At 39.7% G+C, this 15,998-nt stretch overlaps 1 protein-coding gene across 1 annotated transcript in view; it reads right to left on the reverse strand.

Annotated features, from left to right (window-relative positions):
- Positions 1-9,459: 9,459 nt before the first annotated feature.
- MCF2L2 (MCF.2 cell line derived transforming sequence-like 2) overlaps positions 9,460-15,998 on the reverse strand; it is a 252,449-nt gene continuing 245,910 nt past the window's right edge. Inside the window, exon 28 of the transcript XR_007135864.1 lies at positions 9,460-9,722. The gene's annotated coding sequence lies outside the window, so the exon portion shown is untranslated. The remainder of the gene's footprint in view (positions 9,723-15,998) is intronic.

Consider the following 15,998-nt stretch of genomic DNA (forward strand, 5'->3'; position numbering starts at 1 on the left):
TGGGGGGAGTGGGAGGAGTGCGAGCTTGGGAGCTGGGGAGATCTGGGTTTGAATCTGGCTCTGCCAACTCACCAGCGGTATGGCTGTGGGTAACCTTGAGCCCTGGTTTCTTCTGCTGTATGACAGGGATCATAATGCCTACTGCCAGGTGATTCTCCTGGAACACAAATAATATTCAATATCCTCAAAAGGCAACCTTTTCATGTCTTATTGCCTTTCTCTCTTAATTAGACAAAACAATGATGTTCTATCGCTCGGAGCTGTGAGTCCCAGTGAGGAACGCTCACATACGCAGTATATTAGGATACCCTCCTGATGACTGGATTCAGGGCGTTCAGTTTAGTCTCAGATCAATACCTGAAAAGCAAATTTGGCAACCATTTTACTGTACTATATTGCTCTAATCAGGTAAATTTACCAAAGTGAAGAGAAGATTAACCTGTGTCAGCCTAATTTCAGCTACTTCTTGACTGGGATTCTAGACTTTGAGTCAATTTATTCAACAGACAATCATTAAGTGGATAGTATGTATTTATTCTTATTCTTCACTCTTCTTCTTCCACTTAAGCCCCACAGCCACTCTATGTGGGCATTATTGCATCATTGTTGTCCCGTTTCACAGATGGGGAAACTGAGAACAGAGAGGTCAAGCGACTTGCCCAGAGTCACTTAGGTAATAAATGAAGAAGCTGGGCTATGAATCCAGTCTGGCTTGAGACTTTAGGATTTTAAGCACCTTGCTGTACGACTGCTAAAGAGGTGCTCTGGACTAGATATGATATATGCTTTCAAGTTGCTTACTGCCTAGCTGAGAAGCAACATTTATTGATATACATAAATAACTGATCAATTGTCTGCTGCTTAGAACCACACTGGATGAAGAATAGTCAGGAGTTCCTCCATGGCTCAGTGGGTTAAAGATCCAGCACTGTCACTGCTGTTATAGCTGTGGCACAGGTTCAGTCCCTGGCCTGGGAACTTCCACATGTCACAGGCATGGCAAAAAAAAAAAAAAATAGAGATGACTTTGTGGTGGCTGAACCTTAGAGAGACTTGAAGGTCATAGAGGATCTGGATAGTTGGAGAAGAGCAATAATAATAACAACAACAATAATAATAGTTTGCATATAAGGAATCCTTACTATGGGCCTGACATGGTGTAATGCATATGGCACCTCTACAGGGAAGTTTTTTGTTTTTTCTTTTTTAGCTGCAATCATGGTATATGGGAGTTCGCAAGCCATGGATAGAATCTGAGCTACAGATATGACCAGGGCCAGAGCTGTGGCAATGCCAGATCCATAACCTACCACACTGGGCCGGAGATTGAACCCGTACCTCAGCAGTGACCTAAGCTGCCACAGAGACAATCTTTAACCTGCTGCACCACAGCAGGAACTCCCAGGGCAGAATTTTTTAATTCCCATGTTACTGATGTAGAAACTGAACTGCCCAATATCACATAACCGGCTAAAATTTGCATCATGGCTTGTTTGGCCCTGAAGCCTGTGCCCTTTCTACTGGCCACAGGAAGCAAAATCTCTTGATTAGTGATAAGCCTGAATGGAGGGGATTGGGGAGCAGTGGGGAATATGGTTGAAAGATCAAGTTAGTTCCATTTTGGAGAGGTGAAAAAAAGCCAGCGGTGTCCATTCTCAACCCAAGAGGACATGGGTGGCACCAAAGCCTTTGAAGGAAGAAGTAGTATATGGAGGAGTTCCCTGGTGGCTCAGAGGGTAAGAATCTGGTGTTGTCACTGCTATGGATTGGGTCACTGGTATGGTGCAGGTTTGATCTTTGCCTTGGAAACTTCTGTATGCCATGGGCGCAGCCAAAAAATAAAAGTAGTATGTGGAAGCAGGGGTTAACCTGATACATGGTAAGGTCCCTGTGGCTTTGAGGGAAGAAAGTTCATCCATTTGTCCAGCCAACATTTCCTGGAGGATATCTGGAACCAGGCTCCTGAGCAGGTCAGAAGATGAGAGTCTTGAGGCTGTTTTTCAGGGCTCTCACCTTTGACTAAAGGAGCAGTGCCACAGCTGAGTGTTTCAGAAAGCAGCTAGAACTTCTAAGCACTGTTTCAGATGCATCCTGTAAGTTTTGGTATGCTGTACTTCCACTTTCATTCATCCTAAGTTATTTTTAATTTCCACTTTGACTTCTTTTTTGGTCCATTTGTTATTTAGGAGTTTCTTGCTTAATTTCCACCTATTTGTGAATTTCCCAAATTTTCTTGTTATTGATGTCTAATTTCACCTATTTTGAATGGAGAACATATGCAGGATTTCAATTCTTTCAAATTTATAGAGGCTTTTTTTTATGGTCTAAAATATAAACTATCCTGGAGAATGTTATGTGCATTTGAGAGAAATTTGTATTTTGCACTTTTTGGGGATATAACACTATGTGAGATGTCTGATAGCTCTAGTTACTGCATTGTTCAAGACTATTTCCTGCTTGTCCCTTCACCTGGTTGTTGTAACCATTATTGAAAGTAGTGTATTGAAGACTCCAATTATTGTTGTTGTATTGTCTCTTCTTCCCTTCAATTCTCAGGTTTTTTTTTTTTTTTTGCTTCTTATATTTTGGGGCTTTATTGTTAGGCTTCTCTGTGTGAATGATTTTTATACATTCTTGATAGAATGACCCTTTTATCATTAGAAAATGTCTTTTTTCTCTAGTAACAATTTTTGTTTTAAAATCTATTTTGCCCAATATTACTACGTGTACTTCAGCTCTCACTTGGTTACTCTGAACAGGGTATATCTTCCACCTTTTTACTTTTAATCTATTTGTGTCTTTGAGTATAAAGTGTATCTTTTATAGACAGCATATAATAGGATCATGTTTTTTACTCATTCCGTTAATACCTCCATTTTAATTGGAATGTTTAACCCATTTACATTTAATGTAATTACTGATAAGGTAGGATTTATGCCTGCCATTTTTTCTCTGTTTTCTGTATATCTCTTTTGTTCCTCTGCTCCTGTACTATTTTCTTCTTATGTGTTAAATAGATGTTTTCTGGTGTATAATTTTAATTCCTTCCATTTACCATATATTTTTTAAAGTTTTTTTTTCTAGTAGTTACTCTAAAGATTACTGAACATCTCAGCCTATAGAAATCCTAATTTCAATAGTATAAAAAAACTTTGCTTCTATTTCCTTAGTCTCCCCTTACTTTTTGCTGTTATTGCCAAATGAATTACATCTGTATACATTGTATAACCACCATCATGGTTTATAATGACTGCTTTATGATGTTACATCAGATAAGAGAAAAATATATTACAAACAATGCTAGAGAATATGTTCCCTCAAAATTTATATATTGAATCCCTAATGTGGTGGTATTTGGAGGTGGGGACTCCGGAGGTTATTACATTATGAGGGTGGAGCCCTCATGATGGGATTAGCATCCCTATAAGAAGAGGAAGAGAGCTAGTCCTCTCTCTGCTCTTCACCAAGTGAGGTTACAGTGAGAAAGCAGCTGTCTACCAGCCAGGAAGTTGGCCCTCACCAGACCATGCTTGCAGCCCCATCTCAGACTTCTTGGTCTCCACAATTTTGAGAAATAAATCTGGGTAAGCCATTCAGTTTATGGGAGTTTGTTATAGTAGACAGAACTAACTAACACAAACAAAAAATATATTTTTTAATGTCTTTCATATGTACCTATGTACTTACAATTATTGGTGCTCTTTATCTCTTCATGTGGATTTGAGTTCCTGTCTAGTAACTTTCATTTCTGCCTAACATTTCTAGTAGGGAAGGTTTATTAGTGAAAAATTATCTCTGTTATCATTTATCTGGAATGTCTTAATTTCTCCTTCAGCTCTGAAGGACATATTCATGGATATATAATTCTTAATTGACAGTGTTTTTTCTTTTCAGTGCTTTAATATATCATTTCACTTCTTTTTGGCTTTGATGATTTCTTTAAATTTTTTTTTTTTAATTTTTGGCTTTGATGACTTCTGATGAGAAATTTATTATTAAGAATTCTAGGAGTTCCCATCATGGCTCAGTGGTAATGAACCCCACTAGTATCCATGAGGGCTCAGGTTTGATCCCTGGTCTCAACTCAGTGGGTTAAGGATCTGGTGTTTCTGTGGCTGTGGTGTAGGCTGGCAGCTGTTGCTACAATTCAACCCATAGCCTGGGAAATTCCATATGCTGAAGTGCAGCCCTAAAGAGCCAAAAAAAAAAAAAACCATATGGTTAGAGATGTGGATTGAAGTTCATTGCTTTGCCTATAGCAAACTGATTGTTCCAGCATCAACTGTTGAAAAAATTATCCTTTCTTCACTGTATTACTTTTGTATCCTCGTTGAATATCAGTTGTCCACATGTATGTGGGACTATTCTGTCCTAGTTAAGTAATTTTCTATCTTTCTGTCAAGATCAAATTGCCTTGGTTACTATATCTTTATAATAAACCTTGAAATCAGGTGTTATTAGCCCTTCAACTTTGTTCTTCAACGTTCTTTTGGCTTCTCCCTTCCAGTTCCCTAATTCCTTCTCTTAGCTTTAAGTTAGCCAATAAAGACTGAACCTGGGCACCCTATCTTTGGACCCTGATAAAGTTAGAGCCCCAGGTTTGTGCTCTTTGCCTTTCTCAACCTGTGACCTTACTTTGTGCCCCTTGGGTGTGCCATGTACTCTCAAGGACCTGTGAATAATAAATCTTGTTCCTCAAAATTCCTTGATATTTTCTTGCTGAAGTATGTACTGCAATGACAATATGAGTCACATGGGCCAGTCCTGCCACAACACTGGCCTCAGAGGCTCAGGTAAGTGCCTCAGGCTTTCCTAGTTCCTAGTGGAGAGCATCACTACCTATAGGCTGGGACCGACACAACAGGGGGGAACACAATCTGCCCATAACAGTGGTCTGTCTTGTTAAATGTCCCATGTGCACTTATTCTTCTGTTGTTGGAGTTAGTGTTCTATAAATGTTTAACCAGTTAAGTTAAATTGGTTGATAACGTTGTTCAAGTATTCTATATTCTTACTGATTTTCTTTATTGTTTTACCAATTCTTACAAGAGAGGAGTCAAAATATTGGATTATAATTGTGGATTTGTTTATTACTCTTTGTAGTTTCTTTTGCTTTGTGTATTCTGAAGCTGTTATTGATGTGTAAATATTTAGGATTGGTCCTCTTGATGGATTAACCACTTTAGTTCTTTTAATTTATCTTAAGTTTTGGTTATATTCTTTGTTCTGAGACCTACTTTTTCGTTTGTTTGTTTGTTTTATTATTTTTGGTTTTGTCTGTGGCATGTGGAAGTTCCTAGGCCAGGGATCACACCTGTGTCACAGCAGTGACGATGCAGGGCCTTAACTACCTACCAGGCCACCCGGAAACTCCAGAACCTACTTTGTTTTTATATTGACATAGTAATTCTGGCTTTCTTTTGATTAGTATTATCATGGGATATGTTTTTCCATCCTTTTACTTTTAATCTATTTGTGTCTTTATACTGTTAACGGATGAAATGAAGCATATTAAAGTTTTTTAAGTTTAATTTGAGCAAAACTCAGTTCAAATCAGGCAATGCCAAACCACAAGTAGTTGGGAGTACTCCATTGACAGAAGCTAGGGGAAAGACTTAGAAGAGGTGGAAGCAAAGCAAAGAAAATTTGGTTGGCTATAGCTTAAGTGGTTACATTATTTGAGGTAGCCAAGTTGGCTGTTTATGATTGGTTGTCCTTAGGTTTCAGTCTTTTAACCTTGAGGCATTTCAGGCTTAGGTTTTGATTTGCTTACATAGGGTACTAAGGTATTAAAGCCAGCTCAGTCTAAAGGCCTCTTTGTTTAATTAATTTAAAAATATTTAAAGTGGGTTTCTTGTAGGCCACAAGGGTAATTTTTTTCTCCTTTTATTTTTAAAATATCTACCTTCACAATTGCCCTCTTTTTTATTTATAATGATTTTTATTTTTTCTATTATAGCTGGTTTACAATTGCCCTCTTTTAATTGGGGTGTTCAAACCATATGATTATTGATATGGTTAAGTTTACATCTACCAACTTGGCAACTGTTTTCTATTTTTCCTTCCAGTTCTTGGTTTCATTTTTCCTGTTTCTCTACGAACTCTTGGATTAGTTGTCTTTAAAATTCCATTTTATCTCATTTGTTGGCTTATTATAGCTCTTCTATGTTATTATATTTGTTTATTTTTGGCTGCCCCATGGCATATGGAGTTCCCTGGCCAGGGATGAGATCAGAGTCACAGTTGTGACCTACACCACAGTTATGGTAACACTGGATCCTTAACCTACTGCGCTGGGTCAGGAATAGAACCTGCATCCTGGCACTGCAGATGCTGTGGATCCTATTATGCCGTGGTGGGAAATCCTGTTATGTTATTTTAGTGTTTGCTTTAGGATTTATAGTATATATCCTTAAGGTATCATAGTGTACCTTCAAATGATTTTATACCACTTCACACAGAAGAAATTTACAACAATGTACTTTAATTTCTTCCCTCTTGGCCTCTGGTCTCTTGCCATACATTTAAATTTTGCATATGTTATAAACTCCTTAACATATTGTTATTCTTTTTTTATTTAAATAGTCAATTATCAGTGGTCCCATCATGGTGCATTGGAAATGAATCCAACTAAGAACCATGAGGTTGCAGGTTCAATCCCTGGCCTTGCTCAGTGGATTGAGGATCCGGTGTTGCCATGAGCTGTGGTGTAGGTCGAAGATGTGGCTCAGATCCTGAGTTGCTGTGGCTCTGGCGTAGGCTGGTGGCTACAGCTCTGATTAGACCCCTAGCCTGGGAACCTCCATATGCTGCGGGTGTGGCCCTAGAAGGACAAAAAGACAATAAATAAATAAATAAATAGTCAATTATCTTTTAAGGAGATGTGAAAAATAAGGGGAAAAAGCTTCTATACTTACTCACATGATTATAATTTCTTGCAGTCTTCATTACTTTGTGTAGATCCTTGGGTTTGTTGTTGCTACCCTAAGTACACCACTCACTTTAAATTCCTCAAGTAATATAAAAACAAAAATAAATAAATGGGACCTAATCAAACTTATAAACTTTTGTACAGCAAAGGAAACCATAAAGAAAAAAATAAATTAAAAAAAGACAACCTACAGAATAGGAGAAAACATGTGCAACTGATGTAACTGACAAGGGCCTAATCTCCAAAATATGCAAATAACTCATGCAACTCAACAACAGCAATAAAAAAAAACCAAACAGCCCAATTGAAAAATAGGCAGAAGACCTAAACAGACATTTCTCCAAAGAAGATATACAGATGGCCAGTAGGTACATGAAAAAATGCTCAGCATCACTAATAATTAGATCAATGCAAATTAAAACTACAATGAGGTACCACCGCACACTGATCAGAACAGCTATCACTGATAAATCTACAAACATCAAATGCTGGAGAGGGTGTGGAGAAATGGGAACATTCCTTCACTGTTGGTGGGAATGTAAGTTGGTACAACCACTATGGAAAGCAGTATGGAGTCTCCTCAGAAAATGATAAAATTAGAATCAACATATGATCCAGCAATCCCATTCTGGGGCGTATATCCAGACAAAACATTCGCTCAAAAAGATACATGCACCCATATATTCATAGCAGCACTATTCACAATAGCCAAGACATGGAAACAACTTAAATGTCCATCAGCAGATGAATGGATTAAGAAGATGTGGTAAATATACACAGTGGAATACTACTCAGCCATAAAAAGAAATAATGCCATTCGCAGCAACATAGATGCAACTAGAGATCTGAATACTAAGTGAAGTAAGTCAGAAAGAGAAAGACAAATACTATGTGATATCACCTATATTGGAATCTAAAATATGGCACAAAAGGGAAGTTCCCATTGTGGCTCAGTGGTAATGACCCCAATTAGTATCCCTGGCCTTGTTCAGTGGGTTAAGGATCCAGCATTGCTATGAGCTGTGGTGTAGGCTGCAGATGGGGCTTGGATCTGGCATTGCTGTGGCTGTGCCATAGGCTGCCAGCTGTAGCTCCATTTCGACCCCTAGCCTGGGAACTTCCATATGCTGTAGGTGTGGTGTGAAAAAAGTAAGTAATTAATTAATTAAGTAAATAAATAAATGGCACAAATGAACCTATGTACAAAACAGAAACAGATTCATGGACATGGAGAACAGATTTGTGGTTGCCAAGGGGCAGGGGAGAGAGTGGGATGGACTGGGAGTTTGGGGTTAGTAGATGCAAAAATACCGCTTTTAGAATGGATAAGCAATGAGGTCCTACTGTATAGCACAGGGGACTATATCCAATCTCCTGGGATAGATAATTATGCGAAAAAAAATATAAATAAAACTATATATAACATTATATATAATGAGTAACTTTGCTGTACTGCAGAAATTGGCATATTGTAAATCAATTATAATTTTAAAAAATTCTTCAAGTGTTTGTTACCTGTGTTTAAGGTATGGCTTTTTTTGCCCAAATGTTTTTCTCAATGTGTGCTCCACCCTCAGCCTTAGGTCTTCTCTGGTGTGGATCAGAGCCTCTCTCCAAGCTCTTGTAGCTCTCCCAGCAGATTCCACTGTTACTGGATAGTCAATGCTTGTTAGTTAGCCTGGTGGTGGGGGCTGAGGGGGGAGGTGCCCTATTCTTCTTAAGTCTCAGTCATGCAGCCATTCTGTCCCTGGGTCTTGAGGCGGGTGTGACCGGCAAATTTTTTCTATCCCTCCTGCAGCAGTAGTTCTGGCACATGTTCTGACCTCTTTCTCAACATCAGAGGCTTGGTTTTTTATTTTGTACTTTCCTGGCTGTAGCTGGATTTACCAGCCCTGTAAATGTGTGTTTATTGTCTGTCCCCTGAGAGTTGATTCTGGTTTTGTTCTGTAGGAAAGATGGGGCAATAGGATTTGAGCATTGTTTTATGCCTTTTCTATAGCAACTGATATTCCCCTCCCCTGGGCTAGGCCCTGAAGGATGATTTCTCAGGACTTTTGCATGTCTTTTTTTGTGAGTGACCAGTGAGGGCACTGGAGAAAAGTCTACAGGAGGATGCAAATTTTCATATATCTGTGACCTCAGGGTTTCTGTTTTCTCTTGAAAGTCCGCACTGGGCCATTAACAAATTTAGCTGAACTCTCCTTGCCATTATATGGTAGTGCCTGCCCCAGGAGTTTCCGCTCTCTTTGTAGTATCTGTCTTTCTTTGGATTTCAGGTTATATGATTGCTCTGTAAACTCAGCTCTCTTATGGGTCCACAAAAAGTGAATTTGCTTATTTTCCATATTATTTGATCTTGCAAGTGTAGGATAGTGCTCTTTCTAGCTTTCTATATCTCATGTGGAAGATATTTTTAACAGCTGCCTAGTTCTTTTGCATGTCAGTACAATACCTTATCCATCAGCTTTTTATTATTTGATATATTTGTTATCAAATAATAATAACAAACTTACTCAAAACTTAGCAGCTAAACAAAAAACATTTATTATCTCAAGGTCCCCTGGTAATAAATTCAAAAGTGGTTTAGTTGGATTCTTCTGGGTCCTGGTCTATGAAATTTCAGCCAAGACAGCTGGAGCTGAAGTCATCTGAAAACTTGTCTAGGGCTGGAGAATCTGCTTCTCAGGTGGCACCAGTGCATGGCTATTGGCAGGAGGCTTCAGTTTCTGCCCTGTGGGTCTCTCATTTGGGCTGCTTCAGCGACCTCTCAATATGGTAGCGGCTTCTTCCACTGTGAGTAATCCAAGAGGGAGAATGAGGAAAAAAACAAAAGCTTTTTATAACCCATCACTTCCACCACTTTCTGTTTATTAGGGTCACTAGTGCAGCCCACACTCAAAGGGAGGGTCATTTGACTCCACCCTTTGAAAGGAGAAGTCTCAATCTGGGGATAAATTTAAACACTACCACAGACATTTAGGTTGTTCCCCATTTCTAACTACTTGTTTTCCTGTCAAAAGTGATGCTAAAATGAACAACTGTGCATATAATTCTTTGTTTAATGATATACATAAGTATATCATTAAAATAAATTCCTAGAAGTGGAATTGCTGGATCAAATCATATAATTGTTTAAACTTTTTGAAAGCTGTTACAAATTGTCATCAAAAATTAGTACTAATTTACACTCCTATTAACAGTGCATGAGTGTGCTAGTTTTCCTATACCTTCTCCAACACTGAATATTATCAAATTTCAAACACTGGACAGTCTGATAATGAAAAATGATAATTCATGGTTTTGGGAGTTCCCATTGCGGCTCAGCAGGTTAAGAATCTGACTAGTATTCATGATTGTGCGGGTTTGATCCCTGGTTTCGCCTAGTGGTTTAAGGATACAGCATTGCTGCAAGCTGCACATAGGTCACAGATATGGCTCAGATCTGGCACTGCTGTGGCTGAGGTGTAGGCTGACATCTGCAGCCCTATTTGACCCCTAGCCTGAGAACTTGCATATGCTGCAGGTGAGGCCCTAAAAGGAGGGAGAGAAAAAAAAAAAGATATATCATTGTTTTGCCTCTTTTCATATATTTACTGGATTTTGAATTTTTCCTATGTATATTCATATCCTTTGCCCATTTATTTTTCCATCATTATTGATTTGTAAAAGCTCTTGACATATCAAGGTCTTGTACCTTATGTTTTGAAAATTTATCTTGTTTTAATTTTTTCCTTTTTTCTGCATATAAGTTTTTGCCTTTTCACATAGTCTAATTTGTTAAGATTTTCTTTGGTAGCTTCTGGCTTTAGCTTTTCCTGGAAAGACTTTATCCTATTCAAGATTCTTTTTAAAATGTTTTGACTTTCATGATTTCTTTAAGTCACACGTTTAGTTATATGAATGATTTTAAGGGCCGAAGTAAAGTTATTATTATTTTTTTCTACATTGCTCTCCAGTGGTTCCAACACTACTTTTACACATAATTTACTTTTTGGTTCAGAACTAATATGAAATGCCTTTTTCTATACTTTAAATTCCGAGATGTGTTTGGGTCCATTTCAAGATTTTCTACTCTGTTCTTTTTGTTTGTTAATTTCCATGGCATGAATTCTCTGGCAAATTAAGATATTATGATATAAACCTACAATTATTGCTACTTTATTAATAGCCATATTTGAAAGCTTATCCATAAATAAAAACTGCTCAGATCAAAGATGCAACTGACAAATATTTTACAGAGGATTGATAAAACTCTAATTTAAAAAGCTTTCTATCCTCATCTGATAACAAACTTGAAACTCAGGAGACACTTGGTATTTGTTGACTGAGTAAGCAAATGCTAATGTAGTAACTAGAATCCTGGCCTAGGAGTTGGAAGACCTAGATTCTAGTTCCTGCTCTTCTGCAGGCTGGCTGGGTGATGCTGACACACAGTAAGAAAGTTGCAGTTGGGCAATGGCCTCCAACTAGCTTCACAACAGCTTGGTGTAGCCAGGCAACAAAGTTTCCACTAAGGAAATATAAGAAAAGGATTTGTGTGCTACTTGAAGGCTGGGCCTTAAAACACTGCATATGCAAACTTGTGAGTTCTTTTCCCTTCCTGTGAGCTGGAAAGTGGATATTCCTGAGACCTGCTTTTGACTACACAGACAAAGACAATGTTCTGGGGAATGGTGGCAAAACCAGAAGGAGGGAATCTGGTACACTAAATGACTGTAGAGTAGAGCAGCCCGCATACCCAACTCAGGCTGTTTCACAAGACAGAAATGTTCTTTAGATCACGATATTGTTTGATCTCTTTGTTACAGCAGCTTAGTCTTTCCCCCTTACTAATACACATAGGATGTTATATTCCATGAAGAAAAGGGTTCTGTGGTCAAATAAATTTGGGAAATCATGAGTTTAACAAAAGTATTCAGACTTCCTTCCTGAAAGAGTTCTCAGCTCCTCCAATCTACTAATTGGGAGCAATGAAGAGAGGAGTAGAATATGGAGTATTTGTGTGTGTGTGTTTAGGGCCACACCCACAGCATATGGAGGTTCCCAGATTAGGGGTCAAATCAGAGCTACAGGAGCCAGCCTATGCCACAGCCACAGCAATGCAGGATCCGAGCCACGTCTATGACTTACACCGCAGCTCACAGCAATGCAAGATCTTTAACCCACTGAGTGAGGCCAGGGATCAAACCCATGTCCTTATGGAACCTAGTGGGGTTCCTTAACCACTGAGCTACGACAGGAACTCCTGGAGTATTTTTAAAGTATACTTATTTTTAAATAATTCTTTTTCATTGTGATATTAACTCATTGAACCCCTACATTCTTTTACCTATTCTGCAAAATATACTCTGGTAAATTTAGAGGATCTCTAAATTTTCTAATCATTTCATAATGCATGGCTGGCGCTTAGTGTGGACTCAGATTCCTGTCAGATTTTGCAGATCCAAGGCTGGGGCACGTTGACCTGGGGCTACGGCATTCCCACACCTCAGCAACGTGTTGAAATGGGTCCCTCTAGTGGGCGACGGCAATACGATGGACAACCAGTAAAAGAAGGCTGGAGGATTTTATCTGATGGTTTTGGATTCCTTTCCACTTACTCAAATGGAAAGATGACAACAAAACCCACTCATAGAAGAGCCATCTTTTATTTATTTATTTATTTATTTATTTATTTATTTATTTATTTATTTATTTATTTTTACCAGTATTTAAGAAGTCTAAAAATTTCGCAACAATTTTCTGAGGAGAGCGTCCAGGCTTTGAAGCAGGGGATGCAGTGTCTGTTGGGGACCACTACGTATCTGGCATGGCTTTAGAATTATCTCACTGCCTCTATCCACTTCTCAGTTCACCATAAGTTCAATGGGAGTCTGATTCCTTGAGCCCAGCAAAGGGGTTTTCTCTTAGAGGACACCTGTAAACAGAGCAGCAGTGTGGGGCTTGGGCAAGGATGCCAAAGTGGACCATTCTGAAGACCTGGGGGCAGCACTTTGGGACATTAGCAATGATGATTAATACAGAGATGGCGCCTTTGGCAGCCCACCTGTGATGGGAGATTTGTGGAGAGGTTCTTCCTGGGAGGCCTGAGCACTCAGCCAGCACCATCCAGTGTGGCCATTTTTGTAGATTCAGAAAATGACCTCAGTCCAAAGGATTGAAAAAGCTTTGGGATGTTTCTGTAGTGGGCAACTGGCCAGCCAATGGTCAAAGTGTTTAAGAGGATCCAAGTGATATGTTTTCTGACCATTTCAATAGTCAGAATCCTTAAGATTTGTCTATTCAGCTCTAGTTCTTACATATGCTCATTGAGAAACATAGTGATTGATAACTGGAGACCAAAGCAGAAAGGTCTTCTGGGAAATTTACGTATTCAAGACTGTATGAATGTGTATTATAAAAGGTATGGAAACATGCCATTGTAGATTATATAGAACCACACTCTCTCCTCCTTCTTCTTCTTGCTGCGCCCATGGCATGTGGAAGTTCATGGGCCAGAGATTGAACCCACATCACAGAAACAACCCCAGTCACTGCAGTGACAATGCTGGATCCTTAACCAAGGATCCAGCACTACAAGGAACTCCCTACACTTTCTTTTGACCTGGTAGCTTGACTTGGTAGATTAGATACATGCAATGCTCTTAATGCAGCAAAAGGGCTCTGCATGCTTAGAAAAATCCCAATGTGTTGGTAACGTAAGCTTGGGTTGGATCTAAAACAGGTTTCCCTCTTTGGGAAAGGAGCTCATATAACCTTTCAAGAGTTACTGAATGCAAGCGCAGGATGTCAGGAGTAGTTCACAAGAGTCCACTCCCACTGTGTTGGTCTGCAGAACTCCCCTGAGCCTCTGCTGCAGGTCTCTTCTGCTCTGCTCTTCTCTGCCTCCTCTGGAGCTGCACTTCATAGCTGGCTGGTCTCAATCCTCCTCCTTCCCCACAGATGTTTAAGAAGGAGGGAGGGACTCACCTCCAAAGATAAGTGGGAAAGAGTGAATGGACTAAGGACAAAGCCGGGGAAGAGCTGGAGATTTCCAGGCAAGTCAGAGGGTTTTGTCAACTGTAGCTGGAGAAGTAAAATCAGGACAGCACTGATTGCTGAGGTTGCCTCCTAGTCTCTTGCAGACTGGCTCTGAGGACCAAATGAGGCTGCATCTATCAAGCACCAGGGCCACCAAAAAGGCATGTTAGTGTCCTTTTGAGCCCTGTGGCCCGGGGACCTCTGCCAGGACATCATCCCCACTGTGCATCACTCCTCTGTGCCTGTGCAAGGCCAGGATGTCGTTCTCTTTCTTCTCCACCTGGAGAAAGTGCTTGTTCCAGGAGACCCAGCTCAGATGTCACCCCTTTCCTGACTACATCAGGAAGCATCAGTGGCAGCATTTGTCACACCGTGTTGTGATGATGTTTCCACTTGTGTCTGCCCAACCTGGACTGAGAGCTTCTCACTCATCTTCATACCTCCCTAGTCTCTCCTGGTGCCAGCACCTTCCTTAGGAAGGGGGTTGCTCGGAAACAGGTGTTGAATGAAATGAGAGAATATATACACATATAAATGAATACTATGTTTGAAATGGAACAATGTTGGTTGGAAAATAATGCAGGTAAAAGGAAATAAGATTTCCCATAGATTTGGGAAGAATTTTATTTTAGTGTGCAAATAATCAATATTGTATCCTACTAATTTGAAACACGCTTTACCAAGAAAGATACTTTGTTGTTGGAAAGGGGGCATGAGAGGGTGGCCCCACAACATAGTTTAACTTTCTGAAAAATTTCAAACACTCTGTTGGACAACTGTTCCAAGGAGCCCCTTCCTGACCATCTGTCCCTTAGTCTTTGTCCTTTTTTGGCCACTCAGTCAAAGGGCTTCTTTGTGGACACACCATTTTGGTTTTCCTGAACTCTACAGTGATGTTCCTGAGTCTCAGGGGAGTCACTCCCCAGGTGCTTGCTGACACATTCCATCCAGGAACAAATCAGGGGACCAAAGTTCAGCCAGATCTCTCGTCAGGTGAAACGTTAAAATCAAATCATTCTAACAATCCCCAAACTAACAAAAAACAAAACAAAACAAAACCCTAATTCTAAAACTAAACAACTCCAGAGTTCAGGGTGCTACTTAATAGCCATGATGGCTCAGTTTCCCACTCACCCTTCTGCTCTCTGCTTGGTGGTTGGGACAATTCACCTCCTCTGCCAGCTGCTCCCTGTCAGGCTGGGCCAAGAGAGCAGAGACCAGAGGCCGGGGGAGGGGAGAGGGCTGTGCTCCTCCCTGGGTGCTGGGGCTCCCTTCGGTATTACTCTACAAACTGGCCTTCACCCTGAGAGTCACAGCTGGTTCCAGTAGCGCCAGTTTACCACTTCCCCAACATTTCTGTAACTGGCTTCATCACACCCCTTCCTTCAGCATCAGCTGGCAGCACCCTCTCTCCAGAGTTTTGTATCCAGTTCCCAGGGCCACTTTCAAGGACTTGGGGGGGACACCTGGGGAATGCCTCCCCCACAGAGAGGGCTACCCTCAGCCACGTGGGGCCAAATTCTTCCTTTGTTCCCCCTGCCTTGGGTTGGTAGCTGCTCCTTATAGTTAAAATCTTCATGATATCTCATACTTTTTCTTCCTGTTAAAATCTCCAATAGTTGGGTAACACTTCCTTAAATTAAATTCTCCTTGTTAAAATAACTACTATAGTCTCTCTCTCTCTTAATTGGATCCTGACTGATGGAGTAAATAATTCTAATACTAAATAATTTTGAAAATAAAAAAAGTAAAAATACAGAATAGAATAAAATTTGACAAAGATGTAACTGAAAAAAAAAATAACTGAGAATAAGGAACTCTGACAATACCTTAAAAACTAAATAGCTCAAACGCTCTGAAAATAACTCAAAAAATAATGCTAAAAAATGCAACAACTGAAAACAAAATAATTTAAAACCAAATTAAAACTAAAAAAAAAACCCTCTAAATAATGGGAAAAAAAAAACCCCAAATAAACAAATGTAAAAATAACCCAGAATCTAAAGAAAATAAATAACTGTGAAGATAAGTAACTCTAAAACTAAAT

The sequence above is a fragment of the Phacochoerus africanus genome, chromosome 1 (genome assembly GCF_016906955.1).
Source record: "Phacochoerus africanus isolate WHEZ1 chromosome 1, ROS_Pafr_v1, whole genome shotgun sequence".
Lineage (NCBI taxonomy): Eukaryota > Metazoa > Chordata > Mammalia > Artiodactyla > Suidae > Phacochoerus > Phacochoerus africanus.